General features: G+C 38.8%; 1 long non-coding RNA gene across 1 annotated transcript; it reads left to right on the top strand.

Moving 5' to 3' along the window:
* The first annotated feature begins 559 nt into the window (after positions 1 to 559).
* LOC128639535 (uncharacterized) lies at positions 560 to 15,545 on the top strand. The gene is made up of 2 exons (XR_008399215.1): positions 560 to 677; positions 13,756 to 15,545. It is a non-coding gene; the product is annotated as an uncharacterized LOC128639535 (long non-coding RNA).
* The last annotated feature ends 1,566 nt before the right edge of the window (positions 15,546 to 17,111 follow it).

Here is a 17,111-nt window from a genome sequence, read left to right on the forward strand (position 1 = left end):
TCATTTGTTTAAAATGAAAATTTTATATAGCAAAATGTTTGAAAGGGAAGGGCTCACATTATACTGTATGTATATATATATATATATATATATATATATATATATATATATATATATATGTATATATATATATATATGTATATATATATATATATATATATATATATATATATATATATATATATATATATATATATATATATATATATATATATATATATATATATATATATATATAAAAAAACATTTATCTAAACTGCTTGATACTGGAACAGATTTGGATTTCAGAATAGTTTGGATTTTGGATTATTTGCATCTGTAAAATGGTATAGTTTGTTGTAAACAAAATCTTATATCATTTATGCAATATTTCCATTGCATAATACAGTTTATACTTGCAGTCTAAAGGTAGTTTTATATCAGTATTAATACTTTTATATACACAGTACCATTACTGAATATACTCTCACAGTGATGTAACCTAAGAGCATAATTGTATGTATGAATAAAGTTTGTTTTGTTCCTCCCCCTTGTAACAGGAAGTTGCTAAATAAAGTTGCTTGTATTGAGACAGACAAACAGAGTGGGTTTTTCCTCCACTATCATATAAAGCAATGATCCTACCCTCACTCAAATGGTAACACTCAGAAGGATAGTCCAGTACTGTAAACAGAAAGGTAATATTTGTTGTTTTAAATAACTATAGATTATTATTTACATTTTAGAACACAGAGAGAAACCAAAGACACAGACAGAAAAGATTGTGACTTACAGACAGGGAAAATAAATATTTTTTATGTAATATTAATTTAAAAGTCTGTATTTCAGATTTGGTTATTAGTGTATATATATATTTTTATAAAAAAAAAAATCACATATACTGTATATACATATATATATATTCTTTATTTATTTATTTATTTATTTAAGAAAAGCCTCCTTCTAGCTTAGTAAATGTGCAAGTGGGAGCTCTAAATAGTGTGCGTATATATAACTTTATTTTAATATGTTTTACATACGTTTTGTTATATTTTATTCTAGCCCTAACAATTTACTTCAGGTCTCAAGTCGTGCTTAGTTTATTAGCGCTTGTAATATGAGCAATGTTTAGCGTGATCTAGATATCCATTAAAAGAGCGTATTAAGCAATATACTCAGCTTTATCACAGACTTGTAATACCAGATTACACGCTAATCCTAGTGCAGTCCAGAGCTCCACTTGTAATCTAAGATATAATGTTCTAAAGGGCTCCAGGCACTATTTAACCACAGGGGATTTTGGATAGTAAATATGAGTAAACACAGGGTCAAAGTCAGCTGCTTAGAAAATTGGCAAGTACAGAGACTGGAAACCCATATATCTATTCCAATATATATATATATATATATATATATATATATATATATATATATATATATATATATATATATATATATACTGTATATATATATATATATATACTAGTCCTAAAGCCCGTTCACACGGGCCATTTTTTGCAGTAAAGCGGTCCCACCCTTGCTCTCTCCCTCCCCCTCTCTTTTGCTCTCTATCCCCCCTCTCTTTTAATCTTTCTCTCCCCCTCTCTTTTAAGCTCTCTGTCTCCCCCCTCTCTTTTGAGCTCTCTCTCTCTCCTCCTCTCTTTTGCGCTCTCTCCCTTTCTCTTTTGCGATCTCTCTCTCCCCTCTCTTTTGCGCTCTCTCTCTCCCCCCCCTCTTTTGCGCTCTCTCTCCCCCTCTCTTTTGCGCTCTCTCTCCCCCTCTCTTTTGCGCTCTCTCCCCCCTCTCTTTCGCGCTCTCTCTCCCCTCTCTTTTCGCGCTCTCTCTCCCCTCTCTTTCGCGCTCTCTCTCTCCCCTCTCTTTCGCGCTCTCTCTCTCTCCCCTCTCTTTCGTGCTCTCTCTCTCCCCTCTCTTTCGCGCTCTCTCTCTCCCCTCTCTTTTGCGCTCTCTCTCCCCTCTTTTGCGCTCTCTCTCTCTCCACTCTCTTTCGCGCTCTCTCTCCCCCCTCTCTTTTGCGCTCTCTCTCCCCCCTCTCTTTTGTGCTCTCTCCCCCTCTCTTTTGCGCTCTCTCTCCCACCCCTTGCTCGCTCTCTATCCCCCCTCTCTTTTGCTCTGTCTCTCCTCTCTCTTTTGTTCTGTCTCTGTCTCTCCTCTCTCTTTTGTGCTGTCTCTGTCTCTCCTCTCTCTTTTGTGCTGTCTCTCCTCTCTCTTTTGTGCTGTCTCTCCTTTCTCTTTTGTGCTGTCTCTCCTTTCTCTTTTGTGCTGTCTCTCCTCTCTCTTTTGTGCTGTCTCTACTCTCTCTTTTGTGCTGTCTCTCCTTTCTCTTTTGTGCTGTCTCTCCTTTCTCTTTTGTGCTGTCTCTCCTTTCTCTTTTGTGCTGTCTCTCCTCTCTCTTTTGTGCTGTCTCTCCTCTCTCTTTTGTGCTGTCTCTCCTCTCTCCTTTGTGCTGTCTCTCGGCTAGATTTAGAGTTCTGCGGCCAAAGGGGTGCGTTAGCTACGCATGCTTTTTTTCCCTCCTCTCTTTTGCGCTCTCTCCCTTTCTCTTTTGCGATCTCTCTCTCCCCTCTCTTTTGCGCTCTCTCTCCCCCCCTCTTTTGCGCTCTCTCTCCCCCTCTCTTTTGCGCTCTCTCTCCCCCTCTCTTTTGCGCTCTCTCCCCCCTCTCTTTCGCGCTCTCTCTCCCCTCTCTTTTGCGCTCTCTCTCCCCTCTCTTTCGCGCTCTCTCTCTCCCCTCTCTTTCGCGCTCTCTCTCTCTCCCCTCTCTTTCGTGCTCTCTCTCTCCCCTCTCTTTCGCGCTCTCTCTCTCCCCTCTCTTTTGCGCTCTCTCTCCCCTCTTTTGCGCTCTCTCTCTCTCCACTCTCTTTCGCGCTCTCTCTCCCCCCTCTCTTTTGCGCTCTCTCTCCCCCCTCTCTTTTGTGCTCTCTCCCCCTCTCTTTTGCGCTCTCTCTCCCACCCCTTGCTCGCTCTCTATCCCCCCTCTCTTTTGCTCTGTCTCTCCTCTCTCTTTTGTTCTGTCTCTGTCTCTCCTCTCTCTTTTGTTCTGTCTCTGTCTCTCCTCTCTCTTTTGTGCTGTCTCTGTCTCTCCTCTCTCTTTTGTGCTGTCTCTCCTCTCTCTTTTGTGCTGTCTCTCCTTTCTCTTTTGTGCTGTCTCTCCTTTCTCTTTTGTGCTGTCTCTCCTCTCTCTTTTGTGCTGTCTCTACTCTCTCTTTTGTGCTGTCTCTCCTTTCTCTTTTGTGCTGTCTCTCCTTTCTCTTTTGTGCTGTCTCTCCTTTCTCTTTTGTGCTGTCTCTCCTCTCTCTTTTGTGCTGTCTCTCCTCTCTCCTTTGTGCTGTCTCTCGGCTAGATTTAGAGTTCTGCGGCCAAAGGGGTGCGTTAGCTACGCATGCTTTTTTTCCCCCGCACCTTTTAAATACCGCTGGTATTTAGAGTTCACAGAAGGGCTGCGTTAGGCTCCAAAAAGGGAGCGTAGAGCATATTTACCACCACTGCAACTCTAAATACCAGCGTTGCTTACGGACGCGGCCAGCTTCAAAAACATGCTCGTGCACGATTCCCCCATAGAAAACAATGGTGCTGTTTGAGCTGAAAAAAAACCTAACACCTGCAAAAAAGCAGCGTTAAGCTCCTAACGCAGCCCCATTGTTTCCTATGGGGAAACACTTCCTAAGTCTGCACCTAACACTCTAACATGTACCCCGAGTCTAAACACCCCTAACCTTACGTTTATTAACCCCTAATCTGCCGCCCCCGCTATCGCTGACCCCTGTATATTATTATTAACCCCTAATCTGCCGCTCCGTACACCGCCGCAACCTATGTTATCCCTATGTACCCCTAATCTGCTGCCCCTAACACCGCCGACCCCTATGTTATATTTATTAACCCCTAATCTGCCGCCCCCAACGTCGCCTCCACCTACCTACAATTATTAACCCCTAATCTGCCGACCGGATCTCACCGCTACTCTAATACATTTTTTAACCCCTAAAGCTAATTCTAACCCTAACACCCCCCTAAATTAAATATAATTTAAATCTAACGAAATAAATTAACTCTTATTAAATAAATTATTCCTATTTAAAGCTAAATACTTACCTGTAAAATAAACCCTAATATAGCTACAATATAAATTATAATTATATTGTAGCTATTTTAGGATTTATATTTATTTTACAGGCAACTTTGTAATTATTTTAACCAGGTACAATAGCTATTAAATAGTTAATAACTATTTAATAGTTACCTAGTTAAAATAATTACAAAATTACCTGTAAAATAAATCCTAACCTAAGTTACAATTAAACCTAACACTACACTATCAATAAATAAATTAAATAAACTACCTACAATTAAACCTAACACTACACTAGCAATAAATTAATTAAATACAATACCTACAAATAAATACAATTAAATAAACTAACTAAACTACAAAAAATAAAAAAGAACTAAGTTACAAAAAATAAAAAAATATTTACAAACATTAGAAAAATATTTCAACAATTTTAAACTAATTACACCTACTCTAAGCCCCCTAATAAAATAACAAAGACCCCCAAAATAAAAAAATGCCCTACCCTATTCTAAAATTAAAATAGAAAAGCTCTTTTACCTTACCAGCCCTGAAAAGGGCCCTTTGCGGGGCATGCCCCAAAGAATTCAGCTCTTTTGCCTGTAAAAAAAACCCATACAATACCCCCCCCAACATTACAACCCACCACCCACATACCCCTAATCTAACCCAAACCCCCCTTAAATAAACCTAACACTAAGCCCCTGAAGATCTCCCTACCTTGTCTTCACAACACCGGGTTCACCGATTCGTCCTGTCACCGACGTCTTCATCCAAGCCCAAGCGGGGGGCTGAAGATGTCCATGATCCGACTGAAGTCTTCATCCAAGCCGGAGCTGAAGAGGTCCATGATCTGGCTGAAGTCTTCATCCAAGCGGGAGCTGAAGAGGTCCATGATCGGGCTGAAGTCTTCTATCAAGCGGCATCTTCAATCTTCTTTCTTCCGGATCCATGGTCATCCCGCCGTCGCGGAACATCCATCTTCACCGACGACTTCACGACGAATGACGGTTCCTTTAAGGGACGTCATCCAAGATGGCGTCCCTCGAATTCCGATTGGCTGATAGGATTCTATCAGCCAATCGGAATTAAGGTAGGAAAATTCTGATTGGCTGATGGAATCAGCCAATCAGAATCAAGTTCAATCCGATTGGCTGATCCGATCAGCCAATCAGATTGAGCTCGCATTCTATTGGCTGTTCCGATCAGCCAATAGAATGCGAGCTCAATCTGATTGGCTGATCGGATCAGCCAATCGGATTGAACTTGATTCTGATTGGCTGATTCCATCAGCCAATCAGAATTTTCCTACCTTAATTCCGATTGGCTGATAGAATCCTATCAGCCAATCGGAATTCAAAGGACGCCATCTTGGATGACGTCCCTTAAAGGAACCGTCATTTGTCGGGAAGTCGTCGGTGAAGATGGATGTTCCGCGTCGGCGGGATGACCATGGATCCGGAAGAAAGAAGATTGAAGATGCCGCTTGATAGAAGACTTCAGCCCGATCATGGACCTCTTCAGCTCCCGCTTGGATGAAGACTTCAGCCCGATCATGGACCTCTTCAGCTCCGGCTTGGATGAAGACTTCAGTCGGATCATGGACATCTTCAGCCCCCCGCTTGGGCTTGGATGAAGACGTCGGAGCCAGGACGAATCGGTGATACCCGGCGTGGTGAAGATAAGGTAGGATGATCTTCAGGGGCTTAGTGTTAGGTTTATTTAAGGGGGGTTTGGGTTAGATTAGGGGTATGTGGGTGGTGGGTTGTAATGTTGGGGGGGGTATTGTATGGGTTTTTTTTACAGGCAAAAGAGCTGAATTCTTTGGGGCATGCCCCGCAAAGGGCACTTTTCAGGGCTGGTAAGGTAAAAGAGCTTTTCTATTTTAATTTTAGAATAGGGTAGGGCATTTTTTTATTTTGGGGGTCTTTGTTATTTTATTAGGGGGCTTAGAGTAGGTGTAATTAGTTTAAAATTGTTGTAATATTTTTCTAATGTTTGTAAATATTTTTTTATTTTTTGTAACTTAGTTCTTTTTTATTTTTTGTACTTTAGTTAGTTTATTTAATTGTATTTATTTGTAGGTATTGTATTTAATTAATTTATTGATAGTGTAGTGTTAGGTTTAATTGTAACTTAGGTTAGGATTTATTTTACAGGTAATTTTGTAATTATTTTAACTAGGTAGCTATTAAATAGTTATTAAAAAATGTAAGCAAGGATAGAGGCGCCTATGGTGCAGGTAAATGGTGGTACAATGAGTGCTAATAGCCCACTCTAACACAATGTACTCACATTTATTGAAGGCACTCACTTGTGCCTATAGAGGCAGGCTGGATTTTAGCAGCAATCCAGCTGGCTGTAACCGGGTGGAAAGGCTGGTTCGTGGGTGTCAGAGTGCAGGAACTCTATAGTAGCATAGCAAGGTGGTACCAAAATAACACTGAGAGTGGATGTATAATAAAAAATGGATTTATTTAAAACATATTAAAAAAGTTATTCCACTCATCACAGTGTTAAAAACAGCTGGTACATCAGGAATACATGCGACGCGTTTCTCAGTTACAACTGTTTCATCAGGCATGTTTTTAATCACAAATTTTCACTCCTTAAATAGGGCTATGCTACTCTAAAACACCCACATCCCACCCCCAACAATTAGCAAGCCATAAACCAATCAATGTCCCTCAAACAAGTTATGTTACATTATTATGTGGTGGTAGTATTCGCACGAGTAGGAGGTCACCTCCAAGTTTTATTTTAATTCACTTTCATCTCACATATATTGCATCTTTTGAGGCATTGGATGCATTAGTATGTGCAAATGTGTTGCATCTATTGAGGCATTGGATGCATCAATATGTGCAAATTTTTGACGATATTTATTCACATACATATCACTTTTAAGGTTGTGGATGCAATCATACGAATAATTACATAGCACATTCATGGACACTAATATCACTGTACACGCCATGACACTTCGTTTTTAATTATAACTTTGAAACCCTTCACTTACATTATTATTTTATCCACATTATGTTCATATTCACACATTTGTATACATATCCCGCATTGACTACATTCTATGGAAGGATAGCTCCTTTTCAAACTGACACTACTCGGGGTCCGGCATAATAGAGCATGGTGTTTATTATTATTTTTTTTAAGTGACCAATAATGATCCTCGCCTCAATATTGTATCCGGTATTGGGACCAATGGGATACATTGTTTACAATCACCATGGAACATCCTATCATAGTGTAGCAACTAATACACTCCCTCGGTGGGCGTTTACTGTAGGTCAACACCGACGTCAGTAAAGATCAGGGGCACGCCTGCTATTAGCTTTTCTATTGGTAGCCCCACACACTAGCAATAACTGACGAATAATTTTGATTGACAGTCATATGGACGAATCATAAGCACTAAGCACAGGTGTTTACTAACACACTTTGAGTGACGGCTAGGACGCCCAATCAAAACATAGATTTGACGAATTTTCGTTATTATCAAATATCGGTCAGCATTTTATGATCATATGCCGAAATAGTTACATATACATATACAAATTCAAAGAAGCAGCCAGGTATTCAGTCATATCACAAGTCATTGTACTCTTATCGTAGTATTTTTATCATTACAGAAACATAGGGGCTGACCCACACTTGTTTGAGGGACATTGATTGGTTTATGGCTTGCTAATTGTTGGGGGAGGGATGTGGGTGTTTTAGAGTAGCATAGCCCTATTTAAGGAGTGAAAATTTGTGATTAAAAACATGCCTGATGAAACAGTTGTAACTGAGAAACGCGTCGCATGTATTCCTGATGTACCAGCTGTTTTTAACACTGTGATGAGTGGAATAACTTTTTTAATATGTTTTAAATAAATCCATTTTTTATTATACATCCACTCTCAGTGTTATTTTGGTACCACCTTGCTATGCTACTATAGAGTTCCTGCACTCTGACACCCACGAACCAGCCTTTCCACCCGGTTACAGCCAGCTGGATTGCTGCTAAAATCCAGCCTGCCTCTATAGGCACAAGTGAGTGCCTTCAATAAATGTGAGTACATTGTGTTAGAGTGGGCTATTAGCACTCATTGTACCACCATTTACCTGCACCATAGGCGCCTCTATCCTTGCTTACATTTTTAGATCTTCTTCCATCGGATGCTGATAGAGAGCTGCCACCTTTTGCTGCCTTTCACAGCCAGCTGGATTGCTGTTAAAACCCAGCCTGCGTCTACCGGCACAACTGAGTGCCTCCTCCTATTGTGAGTACCTAGTGTTCACATAAGTTTGATATTTTGAAATACCTTTTGATCTGCACCATTGGCGCCTCTTTCTTGTTATTTTATCTTATTAAATAGTTATTAACTATTTAATAGCTATTGTAGCTGGTTAAAATAATTACAAAGTTACCTGTAAAATAAATATTAATCCTAAAATAGCTACAATATAATTATTATTTATATTGTAGCTATATTAGGGTTTATTTTACAGGTAAGTATTTAGCTTTAAATAGGAATAATTTATTTAATAAGAGTTAATTTATTTTGTTAGATAAAAATTATATTTAACTTAGGGGGGTGTTAGGGTTAGACTTAGCTTTAGGGGTTAAAAAATTTATTGGAGTAGCGGTGAGCTCCGGTCGGCAGATTAGGGGTTAATGCTTGAAGTTAGGTGTCGGCGATGTTAGGGAGGGCAGATTAGGGGTTAATACTATTTATTATAGGGTTATTGAGGTGGGAGTGAGGCGGATTAGGGGTTAATACATTTATTATAGTAGCGGTGCGGTCCAGTCGGCAGATTAGGGGTTAATAAGTGTAGGTAGGTAGCGGCGACGTTTGGGGCGGCAGATTAGGGGTTAATAAATATTATGTAGGGTTCGGCGATGTTAGGGGCAGCAGATTAGGGGTACATAGGGATAACGTAGGTGGCGGCGGTGTGCGGCGCGGCAGATTAGGGGTTAAAAATTTTAATAGAGTGGCGGCGATGTGGGGGGGGCCTCGGTTTAGGGGTACATAGGTAGTTTATGGGTGTTAGTGTACTTTAGAGCACAGTAGTTAAGAGCTTTATAAACCGGCGTTAGCCCAGAAAGCTCTTAACTACTGACTTTTTTCTGCGGCTGGAGTTTTGTCGTTAGATTTCTAACGCTCACTTCAGCCAAGACTCTAAATACCGGCGTTAGAAAGATCCCATTGAAAAGATAGGATACGCAAATGGCGTAGGGGGATCTGCGGTATGGAAAAGTCGCGGCTGGAAAGTGAGCGTTAGACCCTTTCCTGACTGACTCCAAATACCAGCGGGCGGTAAAAACCAGCGTTAGGAGCCTCTAATGCTGGTTTTGACGGCTACCGCCCAACTCTAAATCTAGGCCTCTGTCTCTCCTCTCTTTTGTGCTGTCTCTGTCTCTCCTCTCTCTTTTGTGCTGTCTCTGTCTCTCCTCTCTCTTTTGTGCTGTCTCTGTCTCTCCTCTCTCTTTTATGCTGTCTCTGTCTCTCCTTTCTCTTTTGTGCTGCCTCTCCTCTCTCTTTTGTGCTGTCTCTCCTTTCTCTTTTGTGCTCTCTCCTCTCTCTTTTGTGCTGTCTCTCCTCTCTCTTTTGTGCTGTCTCTGTCTCTTCTCTCTCTTTTGTGCTGTCTCTGTCTCTCCTCTCTCTTTTGTGCTGTCTCTGTCTCTCCTCTCTCTTTTGTGCTGTCTCTGTCTCTCCTCTCTCTTTTGTGCTGTCTTTGTCTCTCCTCTCTCTTTTGTGCTGTCTCTGTCTCTCCCCTCTCGTTTGTGCTGTCTCTGTCTCTCCTCTCTCTTTTGTGCTGTCTCTTCTCTCTCTTTTGTGCTGTCTCTGTCTCTCCTCTCTCTTTTGTGCTGTCTCTGTCTCACCCCTCTCGTTTGTGCTTTCTCTGTCTCTCCTCTCTCTTTTGTGCTGTCTCTGTCTCTCCTCTCTCTTTTGTGCTGTCTCTCTCTCCCCCCTCTTTTAATCCCCCGTCTCTCTCTCTCCCCCATCTCTTTATCCCCCATCTTCTGCTCTGTTTCGGCAGTTGACCCCGCCCACGACGCACCCGCTAGCCACGCCCACAACGCACCCGCCGGCCACGCCCACTCCACCACACACTGACGTGTGTTTGTCCGTGCGTGCAGTCTCTACTGCGCATGACAGCTTCAGACAAACACACTTGGCCTTTTATAATATAGGATATATATATATATAGTCTATTTAAAAATATTTAGAACATATTCCCCTATATGAAGAAAATTGGAATGTTAAATATTTACAGTACATACACAGTTAAAGGGACACTGAACCCAATTTTCATGATTCAGATAGAGCATGCAATTTTAAGCAACTTTCTAATTTACTCCTATAATAAATTTGCTTTCGTTCTCTTGCTATCTTTTTCGAAAAATAAGGCATCTAAGCTTTTTTTTTTGGTTCAGAACTCTGGACAGCACTTTTTTATTGGTTGATGATTTTATCCACCAGTCAGCAAGGACAACCCAGGTTGTTCACCAAAAATGGGCCAGCATCTAAACTTACATTCTTGCATTTCAAATAAAGATACCAAGAGAATGAAGAAAATGTGATACTAGTAGTGAATTAGAAAGTTGCTTAAAATTTCATGCTCTATCTGAATCACTAAAGAAAAAAATCTGGGTTCAGTTTCACTTTAAACAATTTATTAAATACGAATATTGCATAAATTAGATTTTTTATATATATATGTGTGTTTATATGTGTTTATATGTGTATATATACCTGTAAATACACACACATATATATATATATATATATACACACACACATAAAAATACGTGTACATGCATATAAACATATATAGATTTAGTCATATACAGGTGGCCCTCGTTTTACAACGGTTCAATTTACACCGTTTCAGAATAATAACCTTTTTTTCCAGTCATGTGACTGCTATTGAAAAGCATTGAGAAGCAGTGCATTTATTAAAATAGCAAGAAGGTGGAGCTGTCCGCTTGTGTTGCAGCAAAGCCAAGAAAGCTGAAATTAATCAGTTTAACCAGACCTGAGCTATCGAGCAGATTTCAAAGGAACAAGATCTTCCTGTCTATAACTCAGTCCAGATAGGAATGCATAGAAAGAACTGTTTGCAGAAAAATGCAAGTGAAGTCTGTGTTGTGTGATTATTTTATTAGGTTTATAATGCTGTTTAGCAAATGTTTTTGTTCATTTAACTTAGTTTAATTTTATATTCTGTGTTGTGTGATTATTTTATTAGGTTTATAATGCTTTTAAAATAATGTATTAGGTGTTACTTATGACAATTTTGAGAGGGGCCTGGAACCTATCTCGCTCACTTCCCATTGACTTACATTATAAACTGGGTTTCAATTTACAACGGTTTCGATTTACAACCATTCCTTCTGGAACCTAACCCCGGCGTAAACTGAGGGCTACCTGTATATATATATATATATATATGTATCACTATGTTAAAGGGACATTAAACCCAAACATTTTCTTTCATGATTCAGATAGAAAATATAATTTTAAACAACATTCCAATTTACTTCTATTATCTAATTTGCTTCATTATCTTGATATACTTTTCTGAAAAGCATATCTAGATAGGCTCAGTAGCTGCTGATTGGTGGCTGCACATAGATGCCTCGTGTGATTGGCTCACCCATGTGCATTGCTATTTCTTTAACAAAGGATATCTAAAGAATGAAGCAAATTAGATAATATAAGTAAATTGGAATGTTGTTTAAAATTGTATTCTCTATCTGAATCAACAAAGAAAATATTTGGGTTCTTTATTGTGCCTCATACGTTAGAAAGTCTGTTTAAGTAATTCAGAAACAGGGTTCAGAGGTTCTGGCCTGCTATCATTGCACATCCAGAGCATTTACACGTGTGACTTTATTTTCATATATTCCTTTTTATAATTCACTTGAACAGACGCTCTACCCTATGAGGTGCTTTCTTGTATTTGTTGTTTTATAGAATCAATGTTGTGTTAGGCCTGACATATTTTGTTCCCCTTTCCTGTACTTTAGCTCTGAAAACCGTTGGTTCTCTAATGCAAACAAGTCTGTCTGGAACATAGTAATTATCTAACCAAGATTCTTTTTCTGCCTTGTTTGCACAGTCTTTTTATTTCCTCTTTTACAACTGTCTCTATTTGTCTTCAGCAGTTTAAAGGAATATGAAACCCACATTTTTTCTTTCATTATTTAGATAGAGCATACAATTTAAACAACTTTCTAATTTACTTTTATTATTAATTAAACTTTGCTCTTTTGGTATCTTTTGTTAAAAGGCAGGGATGTAAGCTTAGAAGAAGGCCCATTTCTGGAGCACTATATGGCAGCAGTTTTGCAATAATGTTATGATTTGCAAGAGCACTATATGTCAGCACTATTTCCTGCCATGTAGTACTTCAGATGCTACCTAGGTATCTCTTCAACACTGAATATTATTGGGACAAAGCAATTTGATAATAGAACTAAATTGGAAACTTTTTTAAATTGTATGCTCTGTCTGAATCACAAAATAATTGGGTTTTGTATTCCTTGAAGTTTAAACATGGTGGTGCCCAATACTTTATAGAAACTAAAGTACAGGTAGCCCTCAATTTACGCCAGGGTTAGGTTCCGGAAGGAATGGTTGTAAATTGAAACCGCTGTAAATTAAAACCCAGTTTATAATGTAAGTCAATGGGAAGTGAAGAGGTTAGGTTCCAGGCCCCTCTCAAAATTGACATAAGTAACACCTAAACAGCATTATAAACAGTATAAAATAAGCACACAACACAGTATGTATCATCAACTAAGTTTAATGAACAAAAACATTTTTAGTTGCATTTTTCTGCAAACAGGTCTCTGCCTTCATTGACAACAGTAGCATACACTGTTAGCTAATATGGGGTCTGCAGCAATTCTGTGCATTACAGTCTGGACTGATTTATAGGCAACCTGACCTCCTAGTCTTTAAGCAGCTGGGCAGGAAGATGAAAGGGAAGTTTCCATTTATCATGGCTGCTATATCTTGTTCCTTAAAAAGCTGCTCCATAGCTCTGGTCTGTTTACACTGATTAATTTCAGCCTGCTAGGCTTGTAATGTCTTTGCTGCAACACAAGTGTACAGCTCCACCTACTGGCCTGCCCTTATTTTAATCAATGCACTGCTTCTCAGTGCTTCTCATTGCTTCTCAATAGCAGTCACATAACTGAACCGGCGCAAATTGAACCGGCGCAAAACGAGGGCCACCTGTACTTATATCTTCAATACTTAAACAACTAATGGAGTTGTAAAAAAAATCTATTATTTGCTTTGAATACGACATTATGTCTAGCATCTATTTACTGTTTAATATTCCTTTCATTCCACTTTATCGGAAAACTACCCAGATGTATTTTCTGGGGCTTATTGTGCCTTTCCTTTCACTCTTCTACAAACTGGGTAAATAGTAATATGAGTGTGACAGGAGATTATTATCATTATGGAAAAGGGTGGCAGAAAAAGTATTTACTTATCCATTTTATGTTGAAAAACAAAAAATAAATCACCTGTAATGGCTTATTACTGTACATTTTCACAAGAATTTAAAGAAATATATATTCTATCCTAAAAATCTTGTATTTTTTTACTATTTAGATAGCAGTATAACTAGTTTATTCCTTTGATATGGTGGTGCATTTTTCTTATAGCAACGTCCAGACACGAGTGTAGAAACAGAAATCGTAGAAATAGACATCATAGACATCATAGGAGCAATCAGCCTAATGTTCCTAATAGGAGGGCAGAGGAAAGACAGATACAACTTCTGAGACCTGAGGAACCAAACCAACATAACGGTGATAACAACACACCAGAGCCATACTCCATCTGCCTTTTGGAATATAAGGACCAGGACTTCCTGACCACTCTCCCCTGCCACCATATTTTTCATTCTGCGTGCATTAGTAGGTGGTAGCAGGAAAACACCCAATGCCCATTCTGTAGAGCAGAGATGTATGACAATGAGGATGATTACATAGAAGAACTAGAAATAGAGGTTCCATGGGGAGTAAATGCTACCATAGAAATATATGTTCAATGGGAAGTAGATGTAATCAGAATAATTACCAGGTCCCATTGATTTTTGGATATAGAGGACTATACCACTGAATGTCCTATGTTCCACCATTATAGAGGACTATACTACCAAATATCCTATTTACCACCATTATAGAGGACTATACCACCAAATATCCTATTTAACACCATTATAGAGGACTATAACACCAAATGTCATAATATTACACCTTTATAGGGGACTATACCATCAAATGTCCTATTTACCACCTTTATAGGGGACTATACCATCAAATGTCCTATTTACCACCTTTATAGGGGACTATACCATCAAATGTCATATTTACCACCTTTATTATTTTATAAACATCACAATGAGATAAACATCTTCATCTCCAGTCACCATATTTGTCTGTTTTCCTCCACCAATTTCTTTAGAAGACAATTTGCTCCTGAGCAGATATATCCTGAGCTGCTCTTAGTCTGTTTAGCAGATGAGCACTTGGCAGTTGGCACACATTTCCAAATGAACAAAAAATACATAATCTCTTCTATGAAAATGTGTCAGTCAACAACAAATCCAGTTTAATGGATATGAAAAGGGGGAATGGATAAGAAATGGGGGGAATGGATAGGAAATTGGAGGGAATGGATATGAAATAGTGGAATGGATTTGAAATGAGGGGGAATTCATATGAAGTGGGGGAATGGATATGAAACTTTGGTTTCTATAACAGTAGCTCCAAATTTAGCACCTTGCCTCCATATTGCTCCAGTTTTAGTTTGATACATTTGGCCCATTTTGGATATGTATTAAGAGAACTACTGGTGCAAAACACTGAACTGATAAACACTGCATGTGCTTGGGATATTAACATTCATTCAGGCCCATTTATCAAGCTCCGTACAGAGCTTGAAGGGCCGTGTTGCTGGCGAGTCTTCAGACTCGCCAGAAACACAACTTATGAAGCAGCGGTCACAAAGACCACTGCTCCATAACCCTGTCCGCCTGCTCTGAGCAGGCGGACCGGAATCGCCGGAAATCAACCCGATCGAATACGATCGGGTTGATTGACACCTCCCTGCTGGCGGCTGATTGGCCGCGAGTCAGCAGGGGGCGGCATTGCACCAGCAGCTCTTGTGAGCTGCTGGTGCAATGTTAAATGCGGAGAGCGTATTGCTCTCCACATTTAGCGAGGTCTTGCGGACCTGATCCGCAGTGTCGGATCAGGTCCGCAAGCCCTTTGATAAATTGGCCTGATAGTCTTATAACAGTTAGCGATTCATATTTCATTATATATGTTCGAAGGTATCCTATGTGATGTTACTATGCAATATTTTACTGTTCTGAATTGTTAATTTATATTGTTATTGTTGAACCAGAATTCTTTGGTAAGAATAAAATACAAACTATGCATTGGAACGTTTTGTCTCTATCTTATCTTCTTAACATTTGGTAGTCGTATCCCAAACATTTTTAAGAAGTATTGTTTTTATTTCATGGACGAAATGTGAGAAATAAGGTATATATCATACAATCACTTCATAAACACATACCAAATACACTGCATATATAATTTGAGGAAAATATGCTAATACAATAGTTTTTTACCATTTGCCAATAAATAAAAAAAAATGTCCCCGGATTTCATTTTAAAAATCTTGTCACCTTACCCTAGAATTAAAATAAATAAATAAAAGAGCAATCGATAATTTGTTCTGTGTATTGCTTTCTCATTCTTCTTTCCTGGGGGGGGGGGGGTATATTAGATTAAAGTTTCTAATATTTTCAAATAAAAAAATTGAACACCCGATTGTTAATATAATAAGTATATAGATTTATTTCCAGTATTATATTAATATTAAACTCTAAACATTTATAACAAACATATGAAAAAAGTACTATTTAAAGAAATAATTTTTACACAATGAAGGGCTAGATTAATTTATTACAGATCTCTGGCTAATTTTCTAAAAGTCCCCTTATTGGCCCCAAATTTCAATATATTAATCTTTATTAAAAAATAAAGAATGGTAGAATCTTTTTTTTTTTAATAAAGTAACTGCAAAAAGCATATTCATATACATATATATTTAAAATTGCTGCCCATCGCTGCGCAACTTACTCCCCCAGAGGCAGAACTTTTTTTCACTTTCTGCGATGAGAATTTTTTTAGTGAAATGTTTCTGCAGGTCATTTTTAAATAAAATTCAATTTTAAATCAGGCAGTTATACTAAAGCACCAGTACAACTGCAATGTGTTGGTTAATTGGAGAATAAAGCCATTTTTAAAGTTTTAGAATATATTGTAGTAGTTCAAAATTGCATTGCAAATTAGCTGCAGACAAAAAAAGAAATTGTAAAATCGTCTAACATAGAAATGTAGTAATAAAAAAGGTGCATTGCTCATACGAACGTCTTACATTCAGAAAAAAACAGCTTTGCAGACTGGGAAAGGCTAGGGGGGTGGGTTTGACAATAATCCCTGAGAGCCAGTCAACAATCAATGCACTGCTGCTTTGCAGCACTACTGCATATTTGACTGTTCACTTCAAACAGCACTTTGCTCTGAATGCACCGTGCTAAGGAAAACTTACACAGTGCAGCCAGAGCACAGCTCTTTTTGAAAAGAACACCCTAATGTGGAGCAGTGCTGCAAAGTTAAAGCGATAACAGTTCCTGCATGTGTCCTGTTCTTTCTGCAGACATGATGCATTTTCTGCGATGACATCTCAGATCACTGTATGTTCTGCCTTGGGGCTTACTCCCTTGCTGCGCTAGTTCTCATGCCATGTCTGACGGGATCAGAACAAGGCTCTCATATGAGCCTATGGAAGCTGGCTCTCGTGCAATTGCATTTGCATAGCACCTCACTTGTAATACCAGCGCACATTTGCATGCACTAGTATTATTCAGTTGAGCGCAAATATAGATTTTGCGGAAACAATATTTTGTGCTCAACTTGTAATCTGGCCCTAAATATTTAAA

Source organism: Bombina bombina, chromosome 9, assembly GCF_027579735.1.
Source record: "Bombina bombina isolate aBomBom1 chromosome 9, aBomBom1.pri, whole genome shotgun sequence".
In the NCBI taxonomy this organism is placed as follows: domain Eukaryota; kingdom Metazoa; phylum Chordata; class Amphibia; order Anura; family Bombinatoridae; genus Bombina; species Bombina bombina.